The sequence below is a fragment of the Panicum virgatum genome, chromosome 2N, assembly GCF_016808335.1.
Source record: "Panicum virgatum strain AP13 chromosome 2N, P.virgatum_v5, whole genome shotgun sequence".
NCBI classification, from domain to species: Eukaryota; Viridiplantae; Streptophyta; class Magnoliopsida; order Poales; family Poaceae; genus Panicum; species Panicum virgatum.
The window spans coordinates 55769626-55791826 of record NC_053146.1 but is presented as its reverse complement, the minus strand read 5'-3'; the positions used below and the strand labels follow the sequence as shown (position 1 = coordinate 55791826).

The window sequence follows — 22201 nt, the reverse complement described above, 5'->3', positions numbered from 1 at the left end:
ATCCAGAGTGGGGCTGCACGCGGCGCAGTTTGCAGCCGGGCTGCCCCGAATTTTTTTTCCAGCTCAGCTCTCCCCGCCGACGTCGACGACTTGGTCTCTTCACCTTTCGGTTCCCGGGGCTTTTACATTTTTACCATTATAACGAATTGCACTCATCAGATTATCACTATTACGATGCCACCTACATCTATACCATAAGAGAGAAGTTTGACTTACAAATTTACCACATTTGAGAATGTGGCAGCCACGAGACCGGTCCACGCTGGCGCTGAGTCAGTAGGCACCGACGCCGTTCAGGCCGTTGCTGCGCGCTGGGCCCGGTTGAGATTCTTGGTGACTTCTTGCTTGTACTCTTCTCTCCATCTGAAAAATGACCATTTCTTGTCTCCTAGCTGAAAAATGCACACATTCAGTTCATGCATTTGCATTTCCCAGTAAACAAAAGACCAATCTGTACTCACTGACTCAGTATACTTCACGCATTTGAAGAAAACTTTCCCTTTGTGCTTGCGAGATGTCCATTCCTCTACTGCATCATCACACTCAGGGCACGAAATCAGGAGATCCCACTCGGCCCAAGAGGATACATGGCAAATGCAGCTGCAGGGATGATCGATACACTGGAAGTCTCACCCATGACCGATGAGCAAGATTTGGCTGCAAAGTTGACTAACAATGGTCAGCAATTTCATTTTCTCCCTGAAAAACATGCTTCTGTATCTTCTTGACATCAACGGTAAAGAGCATCACCTTGGAGCAGAACCGTGCGGCGCGTCGGTGGCAGGTGGGGTGTGCAGGCTGGGGGCGCCGCGTCGGGGCCCTAGTGCGTGCGGCGCGTTGGCCGGCCGGGAGCAGAGGGGCGGCGCGTCGGGGCGCTGGTCGTGCGGCGCGCCGGCCGGTTGGGAGCAGGAGGGCGGCGCGTCGGGGGCGAGCTGGGCCAGCCGGGAGCAGCGGCGTGCGGCGCGTCGAGGAACTGCGGCGCGTCGTGGGCCTGCTGCGCCGGCGGGGAGGGCGCGGATGGGGGGCGGCGCTACCGGGCCCAGCGCGCAGTAACGGGCCGAACGGCGTCGGTGCCTGTTGACTCAGCGACAGCGTGGATCGGTCTAGTGGCTGCCACATTCTCAAATGTAGTAAATTTGTAAATCAAACTTTTCTCTCTTATGATATAGATGTAGCTGGCATCATAATAGTGATAATGTGATGAGTACAATTCATTATAATGGTAAAAATGTAAAAACCCCTCGGTCCCCCCTCCCACGTCACCTCACGGTCTGCTTCTCTTCCTCGCCTCCTACAAGTAGCCGCGGCTCCCGCACCGCCGGCGACAGCTGAGAGTGACGAGGCGCAGCGGACGACGAGCGCGCGGGCATGGCGACTGTTAGAAATCTAGGCAATTTTCGGTATAATTTAATTCCAAAATTAAATGTATAAACTAGCAATATTTCTATGACTTTAAGGAGTAAAATAAAACATGTGAACATGTTTATACTTATCACACATATAAGCATAAACAATATAAATAACCAAAGTTTCAGGGAGTACCCTAAAGCGGGGCCGTTGCCGGAGGCATTGGCTGCGCTGTTACCAACTGGAGTAGACATCTACTCGGTTGGCCTCAGTCGAAGTAGTGGCCACCAGAATGTAGTCGACGTAGTCGTTCGGCTCGTCCACCAGGAAGTAGTCGTACAATCGGGCAAAGCCTTAGTATTTTTGAGCAGTCACACTAAAGCGTTACCCAAAAACCTGATTGCCCGCCTATCCCGTGCAGGATCTCAAGGCGAGCAAGGTTTCGGAGGCCTGCTCACGCTAATTCTGTGCGCGCAGAAATTAGCGTTGGGGAACTCAGTTGTTGCAACTGGAGAGGGAGAAGAGAGGAGCCGAGTTGCCTCAGTGCTCTGGTGCAGGATGGATGAGGGGAATGGCACTCCTTATATAGTGACTCAGGTGCTCAGGATCGTTGAACCTGGACACCATCAGAGTCATTTAGGTGATGCGGTTATGGCCATTAATTACAGATTTAATTGCACGTTTAATCGCACGATTAATTGCTGTCAACGGCAAAATAGCCATCACATCGCACCGCGCCGCGCCGCGCCGCCCGCCCGCCCGCCCGCCCGCGGCCTCGGCCACGGCCCCGGCCCCGGGCCCGGGCCCGGCCCGGCCCGGCCCGGCGAGGCGAGCGAGCGCGCGCGCGTGTGGTTCACCGTCCTCCTCTTACCGGCTTCACAAGTGGTGTACAAGAAGTCCCTCTTTTAAGTCGGTTGAGATCCTCCTCAATTCCCGGTACTGAATTAAACATTGATTCCCTAGCATTAATAGTGGGCTTTAAATTCTTTTAATGCTTTAGAATAAATGGGCCAAGCCCATTACTCCAACAATCCCCACCAAGAAATTCAAGCCACACTAGAAATACCCTCATTCTCTCATTGATATACCAGTATTCGACAGAGACTGTTAAGTTGAACTTCCATCTAGGACAAAGGCTACACTTATTCACAACTGTGCAATGGACTATGCCTTGAATTGCCAGTTTTGTGCAAACAAGTTTGACCAGAGCCCTACACTGGTACTAGGCTGCAAAAGCATCCCCGCGGTTTGGAGCTTATAAGTCATACTCCAGGCCCTTCATGAGTTTCTAGAGAATACCCAATTCTCATAGACCATGACCAGTGGTCAAACTCATATAGGTGTGTTCCTTTCAGATGTTCTGTAGGACAACATCTTTGTTTCAAGAAAACAACTCATTTGTTTAAAAGAAACCACCTGGCACACATTAAGGTATAGACCAACCTGCCATACAGATTAGAAGAGAAATGCACCTTATACACGGAATGAGCCCTTTTCACAAAGGTTCTCTTCTCACAGTCAGACTTTAGTTTGTTTCACCATCCTAATTCACGGGATCTCCGAACACATAGGACAGGTTTCCACTATAGAATGACTCACGTGGGTCTCAAGCCCAATTCCATAGATGCATTGTCTATCACATTTCGTGAAAGACCCTTTGTAAACTGATCTGCCAGATTTTTAGCCGTCTGAACATAGTCCAGGGCTATAACTCCGGAGTTTCTCAATTTTCTGACAGATTTCAACCGCCTTTTCACATGTCTAGATGACTTCATGTTATCCTTTGAACTATTCACCTTGACAATTACCGTTTGATTGTCACAGTTCATTAGGATTGCCGGTAACGGTTTTTCAACTATCGGCAAGTCCATAAGGAGCTCACGAAGCCACTCAGCCTCAACAGTGGCGGTATCTAATGCTGTGAGTTCTGCTTCCATAGTTGACCTCGTTAAGATGGTCTGCTTGCAAGACTTCCAGGAAACAGCTCCACCACCAAGTGTAAACACATATCCACTTGTGGCCTTTATCTCATCAGCATCAGAAATCCAATTTGAATCACTATACCCTTCTAGTACCCTTGGGTACCCGGTGTAGTGAATTCCATAGTTCATTGTCCCCTTCAGATAGCGCATTACTCTTTCAAGACCCTTCCAATGATCATCTCCCGGGTTTGAAACAAACCGGCTCAGTTTGCTTACAGCAAACGAGATGTCAGGTCTTGTAGCGCTCGCTAAATACATTAATGAACCAATGATATGAGAATATCTCAGCTGATCTCGCATTATCCTTTTGTTCTTTCTAAGAATTAAACTGGCATCATATGGTGTTGAGACAGGTTTATAGTCGCTATAACCAAAGCGACTTAACACCTTCTCCACATAGTGAGACTGTGTAAGAATCACCCCACCATTAATCTTTTTTACCATCTTTATATTAAGGATAACATCAGCTTCTCTCAGATCCTTCATCTCAAAATTTTGAGATAAAAACTCTTTGACTTCCTTAATCACATTAAGGCTAGTGCCAAAGATCAGTATGTCATCCACATACAAGCACAAAATCACTCCTTCAGCCCCACCATAGCGATAGTACACACATCTGTCAGCTTCGTTCACAACAAAGCCGGCAGAGGTCAAAGTTCTATCAAACTTTTCATGCCACTGCTTAGGCGCTTGCTTGAGACCATATAAAGATTTTAACAACTTACAAACCATTCCTTCTTGACCCTTTGATACAAACCCATCCGGCTGATCCATATAGATCTCCTCTTCTAACTCTCCATTGAGGAAAGCCGTCTTAACGTCCATCTGATGAACGAGAAGACCATAAGAGGCTGCCAAGGAAAGTAACACTCGAATTGTGGTCAATCGGGCAACTGGTGAATAAGTGTCAAAGAAATCTTCTCCTTCTTTTTGTGTATAACCCTTGGCCACAAGCCTAGCCTTGTACTTTTCAATAGTACCATCTGGCCTAAGCTTTTTCTTGAACACCCACTTGCATCCAACCGGTTTACATCCATAAGGACGTTCAACGACCTCCCAGGTTCCATTAGACATAATAGAATCCATCTCACTCCTTACTGCTTCCTTCCAATAGTCAGCATCAGGAGATGAATATGCCTCTTCAATGGTTCTGGGTGTATCATCTATGAGGTATACAATGAAATCATCACCAAAAGACTTTACAGTCCTTTGTCTCTTGCTCTTTCTCGGAGCATCATTGTTATCCTCCTCAGGATTTTCTACAAGTGTATGTTCATTGTGTTCTATCGGCTCAGCAGAGCCATCATCCTTGATGAACTCTTGCCTAGATGAACTTGTTTCATCTCTCATGGGAAAAATGTTTTCAAAAAAATGTAGTATCTCTGGACTCCATTATAGTACCAACATGCATGTCAGGTACTCCAGATTTCACTATTAAAAATCTATATCCAACGCTGTGAATAGCATAACCTAGAAAGATACAATCCACAGTTTTAGGTCCAAGCTTACGTTTCTTGGTTATTGGCACACTCACTTTTGCCAAACAACCCCATGTACGTAAGTATGACAGTGTTGGCCTTTTCTTCTCCCATTCCTCGAAAGGAGTTATCTCTTTATTCTTTGTAGGAACACGGTTTAGGACATGACATGCAGTCAATATAGCCTCACCCCACCATTCCTTGGAAAGTCCCGCTGTCTCTAACATGGCGTTAACCAAATCCGTTAGAGTGCGGTTCTTTCTTTCGGCAACCCCATTTGACTGAGGTGAATAGGGAGGCGTCCTCTCATGAATAATACCATGTTCCTCGCAGAATAAAATAAATAAATTTGAGAAATACTCGTCACCACGATCTGACCTAACTCTTTTGATCTTTCTCTCAAGTTGGTTTTCTACTTCAGCTTTATAGATTTTAAAGTAGTGTAAAGCTTCATCTTTTGACTTCAACAAATAGATGTAACAAAATCTAGTACTATCATCAATCAAAGTCATGAAATATTTTTTACCACCTTTTGTCAACACTCCATTCATTTCGCACAAATCGGAATGAATTAATTCTAAGGGTGCCAAGCTCCTTGCCTCCGCGGTCTTATGAGGCTTACGAGTTTGTTTTGATTCAACACATACATGACACTTAGAATTTTTGACAAAAGTGAACTTTGGAATTAAGCTCAAATTAGCTAAGCGCATCATACAACCAAAATTAACGTGACAAAGCCTCGAATGCCAAACATTTGTTTCATCAACGTTAATAACATTGTATGCAATTTTATTACAAACATCTGACAAAGAAAGACGGAACAAACCTCCGCTTTCATAACCTTTTCCAACAAAAGTACCAAACTTAGACAAGATACATTTATTGGACTCAAAGATTAATTTGAAACCATCTCTACACAGTAGAGAGCCGCTGACTAAATTCTTCTTGATGGTGGGGACATGCTGCACGTTCTTCAGCTGCACGGTCTTCCCCGAAGTAAACTTCAGATTTACCGTACCAACACCAAGAACACGCGCATGTGATCCGTTCCCCATCAGCAAGGAGGAAGTCCCGCCGGTCTGGTAAGAAGAGAACAAAGAAGCATCAGCACAAACATGAATATTAGCACCAGTGTCAATCCACCACTCGGGTGAACCAAAGACTGAAAGAACAGTAGGTAATAAATTACCGTACCCCAAAGTTCCTCCAGGCTCGCTAATAACCATGTTGGCGGAGTCGTTGCCTTTGCGGTTCGGACACTTTACAGCAAAGTGATCCGTACTAGCACACACAAAGCAACCTCCCGTCTTCTTCTTCTTCTTAAAAGTGTTTGTCTTCTTAGTCTTTGGTTGGTTCTGCGGTGGCTTTTTCTTGTTCTTATGGGAGTTGTTCTTCTGAACAAGATTGGCACTTGAAGCACCAACAACTCCTTTCCCACGTATGTCCTTTGCTCTCGCCTTCTCCTCAACATCGAGAGTCCCTGTGAGTCCATCTATTGTGAACTCCTGTCTCTTATGTTTTAGAGAAGTAGCAAAGTCCCTCCAAGAAGGTGGCAGCTTAGAGATTATACCTCCAGCCACAAACTTATTGGGTAACACACATGGGGACTCTTTGCTGCAATTTTTGAGATCTTTTGCCAGAGTATGTATTTCATGAGCCTGTTCCACTACAGAACGGTCTTCGACCATCCTGTACTCAAGGAACTGCTCCATGATATACAACTCACTCCCGGCGTCAGATACTCCATATTGAGCCTCAAGAGCATCCCACAAAGCTTTGCCAGTTGGTAGCCGGATATAAGAATCCACCAGGTTATCACCGAGAACACTAATGATCAAGCCTCGAAAGAGGATATCAGCCTCATCGAACGCACTCTCTTCCTCTGGAGAGAATTGTTCAGGCTTACCCTCTTTCACATGGATCACTCTCGATAGTGTTAACCACAGTATAAGCCGCTCTTGCCAACGTTTGTAATTTGAACCATCAAAAGGTGATGGTTTGATTGATGCAGCAAAGCTAGATACCGAAAGGCTATTAACATAATCAGGTTTTTGGATTGTTAGAAATCTAGGCAATTTTCGGTATAATTTAATTCCAAAATTAAATGTATAAACTAGCAATATTTCTATGACTTTAAGGAGTAAAATAAAACATGTGAACATGTTTATACTTATCACACATATAAGCATAAACAATATAAATAACCAAAGTTTCAGGGAGTACCCTAAAGCGGGGCCGTTGCCGGAGGCATTGGCTGCGCTGTTACCAACTGGAGTAGACATCTACTCGGTTGGCCTCAGTCGAAGTAGTGGCCACCAGAATGTAGTCGACGTAGTCGTTCGGCTCGTCCACCAGGAAGTAGTCGTACAATCGGGCAAAGCCTTAGTATTTTTGAGCAGTCACGCTAAAGCGTTACTCAAAAATCTGATTGCCCGCCTATCCCGTGCAGGATCTCAAGGCGAGCAAGGTTTCGGAGGCCTGCTCACGCTAATTTCTGCGGAGTACCCTAAAGCGGGGCCGTTGCCGGAGGCATTGGCTGCGCTGTTACCAACTGGAGTAGACATCTACTCGGTTGGCCTCAGTCGAAGTAGTGGCCACCAGAATGTAGTCGACGTAGTCGTTCGGCTCGTCCACCAGGAAGTAGTCGTACAATCGGGCAAAGCCTTAGTATTTTTGAGCAGTCACGCTAAAGCGTTACTCAAAAATCTGATTGCCCGCCTATCCCGTGCAGGATCTCAAGGCGAGCAAGGTTTCGGAGGCCTGCTCACGCTAATTCTGTGCGCGCAGAAATTAGCGTTGGGGAACTCAGTTGTTGCAACTGGAGAGGGAGAAGAGAGGAGCCGAGTTGCCTCAGTGCTCTGGTGCAGGATGGATGAGGGGAATGGCACTCCTTATATAGTGACTCAGGTGCTCAGGATCGTTGAACCTGGACACCATCAGAGTCATTTAGGTGATGCGGTTATTGCCATTAATTACAGATTTAATTGCACGTTTAATCGCACGATTAATTGCTGTCAACGGTAAAATAGCCATCACATCGCGCCGCGCCGCGCCGCGCCGCGCCGCGCCGCCCGCCCGCGGCCCCGGGCCCGGCCCGGCCCGGCGAGGCGAGCGAGCGCGCGCGCGTGTGGTTCACCGTCCTCCTCTTACCGGCTTCACAAGTGGTGTACAAGAAGTCCATCTTTTAAGTCGGTTGAGATCCTCCTCAATTCCCGGTACGGAATTAAACATTGATTCCCTAGCATTAATAGTGGGCTTTAAATTCTTTTAATGATTTAGAATAAATGGGCCAACCCCATTACTCCAACAGCGACGAGCTCCAAACCGGCCGCGGCTGTGGACCCCGAGGTCGCGCTCGCCCACAGGTTCCCTGAGGTAGCACGGCAGCCCCGCCCCCCGCCCCTCTTCCACGCAACCTCTTCCGTCCGCCTCTGCGGTTTCTCACGGCCCTCTCTCCTCACCTCTCCTGTGCTTGCGCCCGCAGGTCTCCTTCGACTACGACGAGAGGTGCGGGCCCGTTGCGTCCACGACCTGCTCGACGGAACGCCTCGCTCGCGCAGCCGCGCCTCCCGATTGATGCGTGTTTTTTTGCTTGACGCAAGGATGTGGCGCTGTACGTGCTCGGCGTTGGGGCCTGCGGCGACGACGCCGTCGACGGCAAGGAGCTACACTTCGTGTACCACAGGGACGGGCAGCCACACATTAAGGTCGAATTCCCCCTCGGTGAATCCCCTCCTGTCTTGATGCCAATTGGTGGTGATTGTTGTTGTCGTGCTCCAGACTCCAGTTTTGGCCGTTCTATTGTTGAACTTGCCTAGCAGTTAACATGGTTTTGGTGCCTTATGCATACTATATATATAGCATTATAGCTTCTTGGAGTTTCTGTTGTCAATATTCAGATTATACTGTGACATGATGTTGAACTTACATTCTGAAGTCATATTAAACTGGATCCTGCCAACATTTAGGGGTATTTTACAAATTCTAGGTAGATTCCTCATTCCTTGTTGCCGATGAGAAAAATCTTGTCTTTCTAGCTACTTTAGGTTGGAGGTTAGCCCTTGACTGACCCGTATCCATCTTAGGTTTAACTTCTGCAGGCTAAGTGGCTTAAGATGCCCCCCCTAGTAATCTAGATGAACAAGGAGACAGCAGACAAGGAATTGTGTGTTCACTGTTTATGATTTGTGTGAATTGCCATATAAATCTGTCGTCTTATTTCTGCATGAGAACCAGCAAATTTGATGTTTATGCTTAATACATCAGCACATGTTTACAGGGAACCTTAGAGCTTCTGGTGATGTAAAAAATGCTGGGCTCATACAAGGTGTGGTTGAAATGAATGAGGTTATGGTCATGTATGAATGAGAACCATGATATGATTTGTAGCTTGTACAACAAACCTTTATTCTGGTTCTAGGACATGCAATCCATAGAAACCGAAATTGGTTCGGTAGCTTTCAGTGAATGTAGATGGCCTGGGAATGAATTTAAGCAACTATACACAAGAACTATGATAAGCCATGCAGGGAGGACTCTGTACTACCATACAGTTCGAGAGGTTAAGTCTAAGGCCCAGTTTGGATCCACACAGATTATGGAATCCAGCTTTTAACAGTCCGCAACCTACAATCTACAATTCTACATTCCAAAATCTCGGGTGGATCAAACATGACCTTAATCGCTAAACTGGATAATGGTACAAGACTAATACAGTTATTCTTTTTATTTAAATGCAGGTTCTTCCGACCTTTGTTTCTTTATTTCCCAACAAGAACAGCAATGGGCTTGGAATTGTTGATGTGCCTGGCCTTAAGTAAGAGTTACATAAAGCAATTGCTGTTGAATTTCACTCTCTATTCTGTGTTCTCCTGCAGTTCTTTTTGACTCTTGTTTTTCATTTCCATATCTGTGCAGTGTTCTTAGGTTTTATCGAGTCAAATTCATCAGTGCACATTTTATGTTGTGAGTAATTTCCCTTATTTTCTGTTCTCCAGCTTCGATGCAAGCCTTCTATTGCACGGGCAACAATACATAGAGATCTACAGGCTAATTCCTTCTTCTGCCAGTGTAAGTAGCTTCTCAGTTTTTTTTTTTTGCTGATTATACATGGTATAGGCATTTTGGTGATTACAAACATTATTTATGAGAGTTCAGGCTTCCTGTCCAGAAATGGCTAGATCAATTCCCTTGTATGTGGGTTGACCAAGTGGAGTTTCAGCTCATCTAAACTGGAGATCTCGTTTTCAATTTATTTGTGGATTCTCTTTAGTTACGATTAAGGACGGGTGAATTGGCCTCTAAATAGAATTATCAAAGTTATGTTCAACTTGCTTGTTTTACTCAGCTTTTCCGATGTCTAAATTAGTGCTGTTAGGACGAAACAGAATGATCAAAGTTATGTTCAATTTGCTTGTTTTACTCAGCTTTTCCGATGTCTAAATTAGTGCTGTTAGGACGAAACATTCTTAAGAGCCCCCATCTTTGGTATCAACTTACAGAAGTGGCAATTGCCTCTTTATTTGTTCAGGTTGTAAACAAGGTTAAAGTAGCTGGTTTGCACGATAAAGGTACTTACTCCCCACCCAACCGAATCAATAAATTGATTACTGATTAATTGATGCAAATACTTTTACCACTCATGCTCCTTTCTTTTTTTTCCATCCTTTAATAGTGTGCATGTATTCCCTATTTCAACTCTGTATCTAGATATGAAATATTTGGCATTTGGTTGAACTAGGCGGCACAGAGGATGTTCTGCCATTTTGTTACAGAAACAACTGTCCATCTTGAGATGAAAAGTACAATGGATGACACATAACATAAAGCTACAAACCAAGCAACAGTGAAGAACAGTATACCATATTATTCACTGTGTGAAGCTCCTCAAATTACATCTAGCTATCATATGTGATAATTTTATCCCTCTTGCAGTTGAAAATTTCTTTCTAATCGTAATGAAGGGTTCATTCTTTTCCCACTACATCTTGTGTAACTATTTTATTGACCCTTTTTTTTCATCCTTGCCTTAAAAGTGTCCAACCACTCCTGCAGGAGTATTTGGTCAAACTACCACCAAAATACTACTAAGAAACTTGAGTTTCAGTCATCATAAATGGCACCCTTTGTACTGTTTTATCGTTACTGCCAAAGTACTCCAAGGTATTACATCGAATTTCATGAATTGGTTTCACCATGGCACTATTTCTTTGTGCAGGGAAAGCCACTATTCTTGAGCTCGAAACTACCACAAGCCTCAGAGTCTGGGGAAATTTTATGCATGAACAGGTCCATAATAGGCCCCTATTATTTTACTGATCACCATAACCTACAAAAGAGCAGTGCAGTTATTTTACTGTGTAATGCAGGAGTACTATCTACTTGCGTGGTGCTGGAGGTTTTTCAGACTCTTCACGGCCCTATACTTATGCTAATTATCCTGCTAATCAAGTTCATCGCATTGCTATTCCAAATTCGGCACCTTCTGCAGTATATGATGACCAAACAAAGCAATCCCAGGCATGTAACTTTGTTTCCTTGTGCAGTACTGCAATCACTGGTCTCTGTTGCTGATAAGGCTCATCTCGTGTCTCACTGTCATGACAATTCCTGTATGGTCTGTTCTGATGAATTAACGTGTTCATCCTACTGGTATCATTCATAGTACAGTTCAGTGTCTGTGCTTCAAGTGTTCTGAGTTCTGAGTTAACTCTTAGGCCAAGAATAGGAGCTATATTTTTTACGTTTTGCAGATGGAGTCAGTTTCTCAGTTTGTTAAGATTAATATTGTTCTGTGAAAGCTGATTTTTTTTCTTTGATCCAGGCATTATTATACAGGTTATCTGGGGATTACAATCCTTTGCATTCAGATCCTGATATTGCACAGGTTGCAGGGTATGCCCCGTCAATATGCAATCCTGTTTTTGTATTTTTTTATATCCTATTTGATATTGAATAAGTATTTGAGTTAGGGTTAGATGTCGGACTGAGAAACTTTCAGTGTCAGCCTATTATTTCCTACTGCTTATCCGAATTGAACACTTAACAATATAGATAATCTAAATAACCAGGCCACTTTAGAACCTGTATTACCTTACCTCTGGAAAAGAAGTAGCAACCGGTGTTCTAACTTCTAATACTAGTCCACGGTTACTTGATTAGGACTTATCAGGCACACTGACATTTGTTTGGATCTTTCACACGAAAACCTAGGAATCCTTGACGCCAGAATGCTAGCATGACCTTTAGGTTCCGAGTCATTTTCCTTTATTGCGAGATGAACTACATTCAATTCTGATGCCCCACTAGATTTTCTCTTTGCTTCGTGTATTCATACGGTTACATGATCTTCCATGTGCAAATCTTTCTGTCCTGTTTATTCACATGATCTGACAAAAGTGCTGCAAGATCCCCCCCTTTACCTGGACTCAGCTTTCCATGCATGAAGCTTTGGTTCTTTTGCGAAGATTTGGTCTGATGGGTGCTTTTGCAGCTTCACTCGCCCAATCCTGCACGGCCTCTGCACCCTAGGATTCGCTGCTCGCGCTGTCATCAAATCTTTCTGCAACGGTGAACCAGCAGCGGTGCAGAGCATCTTCGGCAGGTTCCTCCTGCACGTCTACCCCGGGGAGACGTTATCCACTGAAATGTGGCTCGACGGCCAGAAGTAATACTGCTGCTCCGGCCACAACTGGACCCCTGCACCTGCCGGTCTGGATTTCTTGCTCACGAAAATGATTGGGTTTTGCAGGGTGCACTACCAAACGAAGGTCAAGGAGCGGAACCGCGCCGTGTTGTCTGGATATGCGTTGCTCCAACACATCCCCTCATCATTGTAAGTGATGTATCATATTCGTTCGTGACAAATATTATTTGTTAAGTGGTGCCCGCTGGATGCAATAGCAAAGTATTCTGTACGAATCTGCACGTAATACATTCATACTGTGCCGAACTGCCGATAGGATGCCCCTTAAAGACCCGAATCCAAAAACATATTGGTTTCGTTGTGTCCATGGCAAGAAAATTGATTTTACTGTTAAGTCTGGAAAAAAGAATTAACGGACGCAGTGCAGGGCCTAACCTGTTCGGTACCAATGTTGCTCAAACTCTTACCATCCAAAAAAAAATGATGCTGCTGTTGCAACTGTCAGCCCGAGCCCGTGACCAATCAGGACCAGGTACGGCACTGTCATCATTCATACAAGTTGCAACCTGTCGTGTCGAAGACAAAGCAATGACCGTTGTTAGCAGGGTGTTGGTTATCCCGGCCCTCCTTGACAGCTTGTGAGACCTTTGCGCGTGAGCGCGTCATACTCCTGCCAGTCTGCCGCCTGCGTCTGCGTGCGAGGCTGCTGCGAGTCGAGGGAATACGTGATCATGCCTCTGAAAAGGCCTGACCGAAAAACGAAGAGAATCTGGAGAAAGAATCTGACAGGTTTGCTCCAAAAGATAAAGCTTCTCTCACGCTCTGACCAGGTATCACGAGTCAGGACTGGAGTGACTCTTGGCAATTAGCATCAAGAGCTGCTCATTTTTGTTGTACTGACTCGTAGCTGCGCGAACCGAAGAGGGGCTACATGGAGTCCTGTCGAGAAAAACAGGTACCAGGTCCATTTGAAAAACGAACATGTATTAAACTTGTAGTCACAGTCGGCTTGAGCTCAGGGCTAGTCTTCTAGATAACCTCTGCCAACGCTCACATAAGCTCTAGTAAGCTCGATAATTTAGAGGAAAAAAAACAAACGGATACTCGTAGCTGGACTAAGCGTTTTTCACTTAGGGTCAACATCATAGCCTCGTTATCATAAGCTTGGTTTAGGGCCTGACTTTGAATGCACTCTATAAACTTTACGAAAATTTGTAGGAGAAAAAAGAGGTATTGGCAGAAACATCTGTTTGTCAAAATGCAGCCTAAAGAACAAGGAGTTTGGTGGGCAACCATCCATCGCCCCAAAACAATTCGAAGGACCACTGTCACAAAAAAAAACATTCCACAGCTCGTTATAGCCTACCATCAGGGGATTCAGGAAGGGCTTGCGGTGTTATGGTCTATGTTAGTAAGTTGGCCTTGCCTCCCATCGTGCATTGCCTTTTTGCTAGAGCGATGGACCATCTTCTCGTTGCTTGATTTGTTGGCTTCATCCCAATAAACGAAAAAAAAAACGCGTGTAGGGGTGTTGGTGGGGGGGGCGCTAGTGAACTAAACTATACATGCCTGTTTGTAGCAAGTCAAAATTTGGGTGGTGCTTTACCAAAGTGTGCTGGCCTATTGTGCAAGCCGGCACCTACCAAAGTCCTCAAAGCCCAGAGTAGCAGGGCGCATAACATAAAGTGCCGATGGGCGAAGGCTCGATGCGAACAGAAGAATCAGCGCACCACCAATTTGTGCTCAAATCCACCCAATGCACAAGAGAAATGCATAGATCTCCGCCTGATTTTCTTCCATCCCAGAAGTTTTAAGTTCAGAAGAAGTGCAGGATCAGAAACGGGGGACCCGTCGACCGGAGGAGCGTCCACGACCGACCAGGCTGGGACGCGCATGGCTACCAGCCTTGGTCTGGCGACCTAGCACCACCGCTGCTAGCTGCCTGCTGGTCGCCGGGCGGCCCCGCCGTCGAGGGCTGCGCCGCTGGTCTCTTCGATCACCACCCGTACGTGGCTGCAGCGTCCTCCATTACCATTATCCACCTGTCTTTTTTCTTTAGAAAATATCCGTTAGCCACATGTCGCGGTGGACACCAACGCATGTCCATGCATATAATCCATCTTTGTTTCTTTCTCTACTTTTTTTTACATGCCAAATCACCAATACAAAAAAAATGCATAGTGTAATGTTGGTCTGGATACCGTGTACTCTATGCTATATGAATAATGCGTATTTGGTGTTGCTAATTTTTTTTCTTTTTGAAGAAAGGTGTTGGTAAATGTTGCTCTCAGTCGCAAGCGAGCATGCAGCAGCGCGCCGGATCGTAGCAGATTAGACTCGCGGCGGGCAGGCGCGCGGCAGCGCATGGTGGCTACAGCTACAGGTGCCGCGTAGCGCTCCCTTTCTGGAACAGTGAGCGGAAACAGATTGGGGTTTGGGGAGGCTGCGCCCTGCGTGCCTATGGGAAGAGGCCAAGGCCTCCTCCGTCCAGGCGCTAGCGTGCGGTGAAGGGGTAGCTTAGCGTTAGCGCTAGCGCTAGCTAGCTAGGGAGGTGGTTGCGGGAGCAGCGGCCACTGTTGCAGCAGCAGCGGCGGCGAGCTCGCCCCGCCCGGCGCCCGCTGGCCGCTCCTCCCGGCCCTCCCATCGATCAACCATTCCCGAGCGTGCCGGCGCGGCTGCTTTTTGGGGACAGACGAGCAGCGGCTACAGGACCCTAACTAGCTACGCAGTGGGTCGCCGTCTGGTGGTCGTCGTCGTCTCCCTCCGTCTCCACCCTCTCCCCGTCGCCCTGCGCAGGCGTTTCGTTGCTGCCAAAGAAGAAAAAAAAACATCGCCGGGCGGCCCATAAGGCCACAGCACAAGGTGGCAAGCTGCTCTCTCTCGAGCATGGTACGGTCCAGCCCTTGATGCCTCTCCTAGACTCCTACCGTGTACCGTCCAAATGGCTCGTGGTCTCGTACTCTCGTGGACGCATGGTGGCAGTGGTTGCGCAACGTACAAAGGGCAGTTAATGGGGGGAGGGAAGGTTCCAATCGGCAGTTGGGTGGGTCTGGGGGCCCTCCCTCAGGAGATAGACGTGTGACCTCGCGCAGGTCGTCCATCTTCTCTCGTCCGCTTCTCCTCCTCCTCGTCCTCTTGTGGCTTGTGCTGTGGCGCACCTGGTTTGCTGGCACCAAGCCACCAAATCTATCGCAGAGGCGAGCTGAGTCAAAACTAATCCTCCTCGGATTAGGGTTAGGTAGGCTGCCGGCCGGGTATGCCCGGGCGCGCACGTGATGAGCGAGGAGAGGCGAAGCGCGGCGCCATGGACGCGCGCTCGTCGCTCGACCACCAGCGGCTGTTGCTGGCAGCTACCTACCGTCGTCGGCTCCGGCAATGATGATGGCTGCCGCCGGCCGTCCGTCCCCCGTGCATGTATATGTGCACTGCGGGGCCACGGGCCCATGCGCGTCGCCGGTCATCCTCCTAAGCATGGCCAGAAATCACGCGCCGCCGCATCATTGCCGCGCGGCCGTCTTCGTCTTTCCGATTCCGATCCATGCCACTTTAATGTCTTGTAATATACTAGAGTATCTATTATCTTTATATTTGAAGGTTAAAAGAAGCCACCACGTTCGCCGAGAGGGCCAAGAAATTCTCACGTTAATCGGAAAAAAAGAGAAGGATATAGACCGTTAGATTTTATGAAGATCTAATGGTCAAGAATAATCCACGGAATTCAAGCCCGATAAGATTAATAAATAGTAAATTCGGAATTAAAAATCAAGAAAAAAGAAAATTTTGAGTCGGAGGACCCAAATACCTAAATAAAGAGCCCATATTAAAAATATCATAAAAGTACACAAGGCACACTAGAGGAGCAAATGTTCTATAACAGGGAAAACTTTACAAGAGATTATTCAAATGAGACACGATAACCCAACATATCATTTTATGAAGATCTAATGGTCAAGAATAATCCACGGAATTCAAGCCCGGTAAGATTGATAAATAGTAAATTCGGAATTAAAAATCAAGAAAAAAGAAAATTTTGAGTCGGATACAAACTAGGACCCAAATACCTAAATAAAGAGCCCATATTAAAAATATCATAAAAGTACACAAGGCACACTAGAGGAGCAAATGTTCTATAACAGGGAGAACTTTACAAGAGATTATTCAAATGAGACACGATAACCCAACAGATCAGGTAATTTTAATATTTTTATGAGTATTTTCATCTCATAATAACCAAACCTCTGTTATCCTAACAATTTTATGATATTATACATTACAGGGTTTTGTTTTTACATCAAGAGCCACAATTGATCGCTTCGAAAATACTTCCTGGTGGTAGATGTCATGCAATAGTTGCAACAAAATGCGCACTAAGATAGCCAACAAGTATCACTGCCGTAAATGCAATACATGTCCAGAAGCAATAACACCTAGGTACTCATACTTTCCCGAACATTGATATCCAAACACCATGTTATTCATTCTAACCATGATAATATATGTATTGGATTCGTCTCCGAATTAGTGATCATACGACAACTACTACATGCAGTATATTTGATGATGATGCAAAAAAAGAATTCTCAAGAAAACTATTACAATCCTGCTTGAATCACTCAATGGAGAATCTGAAGAAGTTCCTAAAATTATAGAACAACTATATGGAAAGGCACTTATCTTTTGATTCAAACTCAATGACCAAAACCTGACTGAAGGAAAATAATATTATTTAGTTAAGAGAACATTTGAGGCAAACGATAAGCTTGAGTTGGTACATTCAAAAAATAAAATTGAAGGGGTACACAACATTTTCTCTTCTCTGCCGGGGCCTTCGAAAAGGAGCAACACGGAAGCATGGTAGTGTGGGGGAGCATCACAGCTAAATGGATAAGGTGTAAGGATAAGGCCGGGAAAAAAAATAAGATTACTTAAGATAAACTAACATACGGCCAACATTTTTAATATATAAATCGTACTCATTTGTTATGAATCTCATTACAAAAAATATCAATTCTGAAAAATTAGATACATAGACAAAGATATATTTGACCATTCCTCTAAAATTCCATTTATATTTTATATTTCTATATCAATAAAAAAATTCCCAGTTACAATTAATACAAAATTATTGTTGAGTGATAATAATATTTTATCATGGTTACAAATTATAAAAAATTTAATTCATATCCAAAAATAAAATATTCCACAGAAAAAAGAAATTTATGGAGTGCCTAAAAATAAAAATAAACATAATGGAGTAATACAATACCATTAATTTATTTTTAGTTACCAAAAAAATATAAAAAATAAAATAAGTTAGAAAAATAAAAAATCGGAACGCTATGATAGATAATAAAATACAACTAGACGCACTATCATGGTTACATATGTTTTATATTTACTCATGAAATTATTATTACATATGATTACACATGGACTTGGTAAAAACATTAAAATATATAAACAAAAAATATTCTGTAACGCTATGATAGCTAATAAAATACAACTAGACGTGCTATCAGTGCGGGCACACATCGTGTCAAGTTCATATATGCCTAAGTTATATATAAGTCCGAAACCTAAAACACTAGAGTGAGATAATTGTGTCAATATGAAATAACTCTTAACAATTAAAGAAAAGAATAATCTAGCCGCGCAAAATGCGCGGGTATCCTTCTAGTTTAGATTATAACAGGGACTGAAACATTAATGCATGGTATATAACTACACCTAAGAGATCTCAGGCATACAACAAATAGAAATTAGACTGCCTTGTTTTCTTGATCAGAGACGGCTAATATGTTTGATCTGATTGCTAAGGATGTCGTATGTATGATCTGATTGCAGATTTTCAATAGGCTGCAAGTCTGTAAAGCATTGGCCGAGGTGGTGTGGATAAGGCTCCATAAAAACATGCATCACTCCCCCCCAAGAGCCATAGTAAACCTGAAACAGAAAAGGTTATTATCATGAAAACTAACTTGAAGCATCATTCACTAAATTGAGAAATTGCATCATTTGGTATCAATTGATGTGTGCTTTGCTACATTTGAAATCAGTCAAGATCACAGCATTTGGCAATATTTTCAAGCTCCATTCAGCATGACGTGGTCTTAATTTTACACAAGGAAATAAATAGTGCAATGCATCTGTTTTTGAGTTCGGTGAGTATCAATTGTCATAGCTCCTGAGATGCACTGCACTGTCAAAGTGTTTTAGAACAGTCAAGTTTTTATGTTACTTCAGTTGTCACACTTCTTATATTTTCTAAGAGTGTGTTCAACTCACTTTAGCTCCGAAGTCACTACATAATGCTGAGCACTAAGCTTGTTGGTTGCACAGATTGCATTTTGAAAGCTAAAGTAGATACTTTTGCTTGGTCATTGCACAGAAGAGTGATGCTATATATGTTAATTACCGACAATATTCTATTAAGGGTTTAAGATAACTCTGACATGGTCTGCAATTAAATTGAGATTTATAACAATTTCAGAGTGGTGCTCTCACCTTAAAACTGGAAATGTTGCCCTACAAGTGATCTGATAAAGCTGACAATCCAAAAGTCAAAACAGGAATCACAAGCTTTGGGATGCTCTATTGTATTCTTCAAATCTTCCGAACATCTAGCAAGAACCAAAAGTAGTTATGATTAAAACAAATAGCCTGCACTAAGGGAACAATGGATTTGACAAACATCTTAAACTAAATACATAATGACTGAGGAATTTCACTACGAAACATAAAGGAATGCAGTTAGCTTAAATAAGCAGTTTTATTCTATGAGAAAGAACACAACAATTGTTTCAACCAAAAGCAATTTATCTGTTTTCCATGTACCCTTTATCTGTTTAAATGAAGAGAAGACTACAAAACATATTTATACATGTTTGAATTGTGAATCATCTAGAAACGGTAATGGGGAAGAGTAATTGCAGGATAAGGACACATTGCAAGAAGAAAAAAATAAAAATAAAAAATAACCAGCCACAAGGAAAATCATTACATCAAACAATACTGAACACACATATATTGACATAGTGAGTAGTCTAGTTGCATTTATCAGTCTTTTTTCTTTTCCAAAAAATATGGTTACTGTCACTTTGTAATACCAGATCTATAAAACTAAACTAAATGGACCTTCTCTAACCATTGACTTGTTAAGGTGGGATATCCAGATAATTACACTATAGACAGCAACTTGATTTTTATTAAAAGAGCAAATTTCCAAACCTACTAATATCATAAAACATGAGGCAATATAAGTAAGGTTGCCTAACCATACAGTTCTGAACTAAAGAACTTTGCAGGCAGCAACCACATATATCAGATGAGAAAACAGAAAAAGAGTCCCTAGATCACCAAAGAAAATACAGGGCTAAAACAAACAGTGTTATCCCAATACCAGAATGTCATTTTGTAACCACTGAACTGTCAAGTTACAGCAAAGGAGCTTGTCAAGGTGAAGCAAGAAGTGGATGAAATGTATGCCGATGACATTCAGAGTGGTCATCAAAACTAAATAATCATGTTTTAGACAGTACCTAAGACGCCCTCTGCAGACTCGCTCGTTGAAGGAATTGAAGGAAAAAGGAACCTAATTTAGTAAGGGATCTTTTTTTCTGCGCTACTCAGCTCAACATGCAAACAAAGGGAAATAAAAAACATAACCACACTTATTGAAGGACTGCAACATCTGAACGGAAAAAAAAGAATCAAGGAAGATAAGACGAACCTACCTGAAAAGCCTGAGCTCCTCGTGCTGCTATTTGACCCTCACCCTCTCGGATGAGGTGGCACCATCGCTGGATAGCATGCCTACAGTCAGCCCCATCAAAAAATTGGAAATTATGCCAAGACAAAATTAGAATAAAAAACACCATAGGGCAGGAGGGAAGAAGCCAAGAAGAAAAGCACAACAAAAATGCGGAGCACACAGATCTACATGTTCTTGTTTGGGAAGGTGGAGGAACAAGAGGGAAGAAAAGAGCAAATCAAAGTTGTCGCTAGGGTTTGAGGTTGCGGCAAAATGGAGCGTGAAAGGACCTTAATCGCGTGATGTCGCCTAGAGGGGGGTGAATAGGCGTTAAAAATTAATCCTGCAGATTAAAGCACTTAACACAATTGTCAGCACCAACCGGTCAGACCGGTCTGGCAGACCGGTCAAACCGGTACTAGGCTTAGAAACAGGATTCAAACACTCAGACCGGTTAGACCGGTTGAGCAGACCGGTCAGACCGGTCCTACGCAAAACCTGCACAAAAGTGTTAATCCTCCCCTTTACGAGCTCTAGCACAAATGCAGATTGGTGTGGTGCTTCTTTAGCTGCTTACAAATGTATTTTTTAACCCTGCACACACAGAAACAACAAAACCAAGTAGATCGAAGTGGAAGCACAAATAAAGCTAGAGTACAAAGTGTGAGGCAAACTAAATGAAAATAATGCAAGGAGACACAGAGATTTGTTTCACCGAAGTTCGGATTCACCACGTGTGAATCCTAGTCTCCGTTGAGGAAATTTATCGCGACCACAAGGTCAAGCTATCTCCTCCTTTCCACTATATGACCATGTGTCCTCGTGACACACGATCGCTGCTGCAACAAATTTGCCGCTGCTCACCACAAGCTTGGGAGCTAGCCGGCGACGCCTAGCCGTCTAGGAGGCTTCACCTCCAAGAGTAACAAATGCTTCAATCAAGTTGGCGACGCAACCGCAAGTGCTCAAGCTAGGGCTTATGCTCTCACTGCTCAAATGCTCTCTTAGCAAAAGTTTCACTCAACCCAACTCAAAGGATTCAACTCTAATCACTCAAATCTCACAAAGAGAGGTTGGGGAGGACTTCTCAAGTGCTCTCACGGCTTAGAGATGGCTCTGGAATGTAATGGCATGAGCACCCACGAATGGGTGAGGGTGTGGGGTATAAATACCCCTCTTTCAAAAACTAGCCGTTGCTCTGTCAGACTCAGACCGGTCAGACCGGTCCCCCAGACCGGTCTGACCGGTCAGACCGGTCCCAGTAGGTTTTCTGCTCCCAAGTGTTTCTCTCTGATTTTTCTCACATGGGATAGCTATGAGCACTTTTGGTAATGTCAAACCACTGATGTTGCATCCCCCTTGATAGTACGGCATCCTATACTCAAATTCACATAAAATGACATACACAACACTTGAGCTTTCATGTCTTGATCAAGCCGAACTTCTTCAATCAATATCTTGATGTTGTCAACATCCTTAATTTCAGTGAGCATGTCTGCTTGAGCTAGTGACTTTGAATCTTCCTTCATACAAGAATGGAATCCATCTTTGATTCACAAGTCACTCCCATTTTCCAAATAATGACACTCTTCAACATAGAGCTCTTTATGACTCTAGGATCTCTGGTATTTTGACCCGTATCGGTTTCCTTGCTCCCCCCAAGCCGTCGCTTGCGTAGCCTCTTGAAACACGCCTCTCGGTCCTCTACCTTTATCCTAGCCATCCATCTTGAACTCATATTGATTTCTGTCATGCATGAAATCTTCGTTGTCAATTTGAATTCTCAATTCAATCTTATATACAAGCCTTCTAATTTGAGATAACATATGCACATCAACTCATGTCTCATTCACTTTTCTCTTGCTTGCTTTCCTTGTACAATAATATTCATCTCATACGACAAGTCTTTCCAATTTGAGACTATGCAATCAACATATTGTGTCTCATTCTCATAATCTTTACTTGTCATATGAATTCTATCATAAGTCGAATAAGCCTT

The 22201-nt window shown here is 44.0% G+C and overlaps 1 long non-coding RNA gene and 1 pseudogene across 1 annotated transcript; one reads left to right on the top strand and one right to left on the bottom strand.

Moving 5' to 3' along the window:
- Positions 1-222: 222 nt before the first annotated feature.
- Positions 223-1090, bottom strand: LOC120658238. The gene is made up of 3 exons (XR_005668558.1): positions 751-1090; positions 462-657; positions 223-392 (listed from the first exon to the last, which is right to left on the bottom strand). It is a non-coding gene; the product is annotated as an uncharacterized LOC120658238 (long non-coding RNA).
- A 152-nt stretch (positions 1091-1242) lies between these two features.
- Positions 1243-12846, top strand: LOC120658236 (annotated as a pseudogene).
- Positions 12847-22201: the final 9355 nt, after the last annotated feature.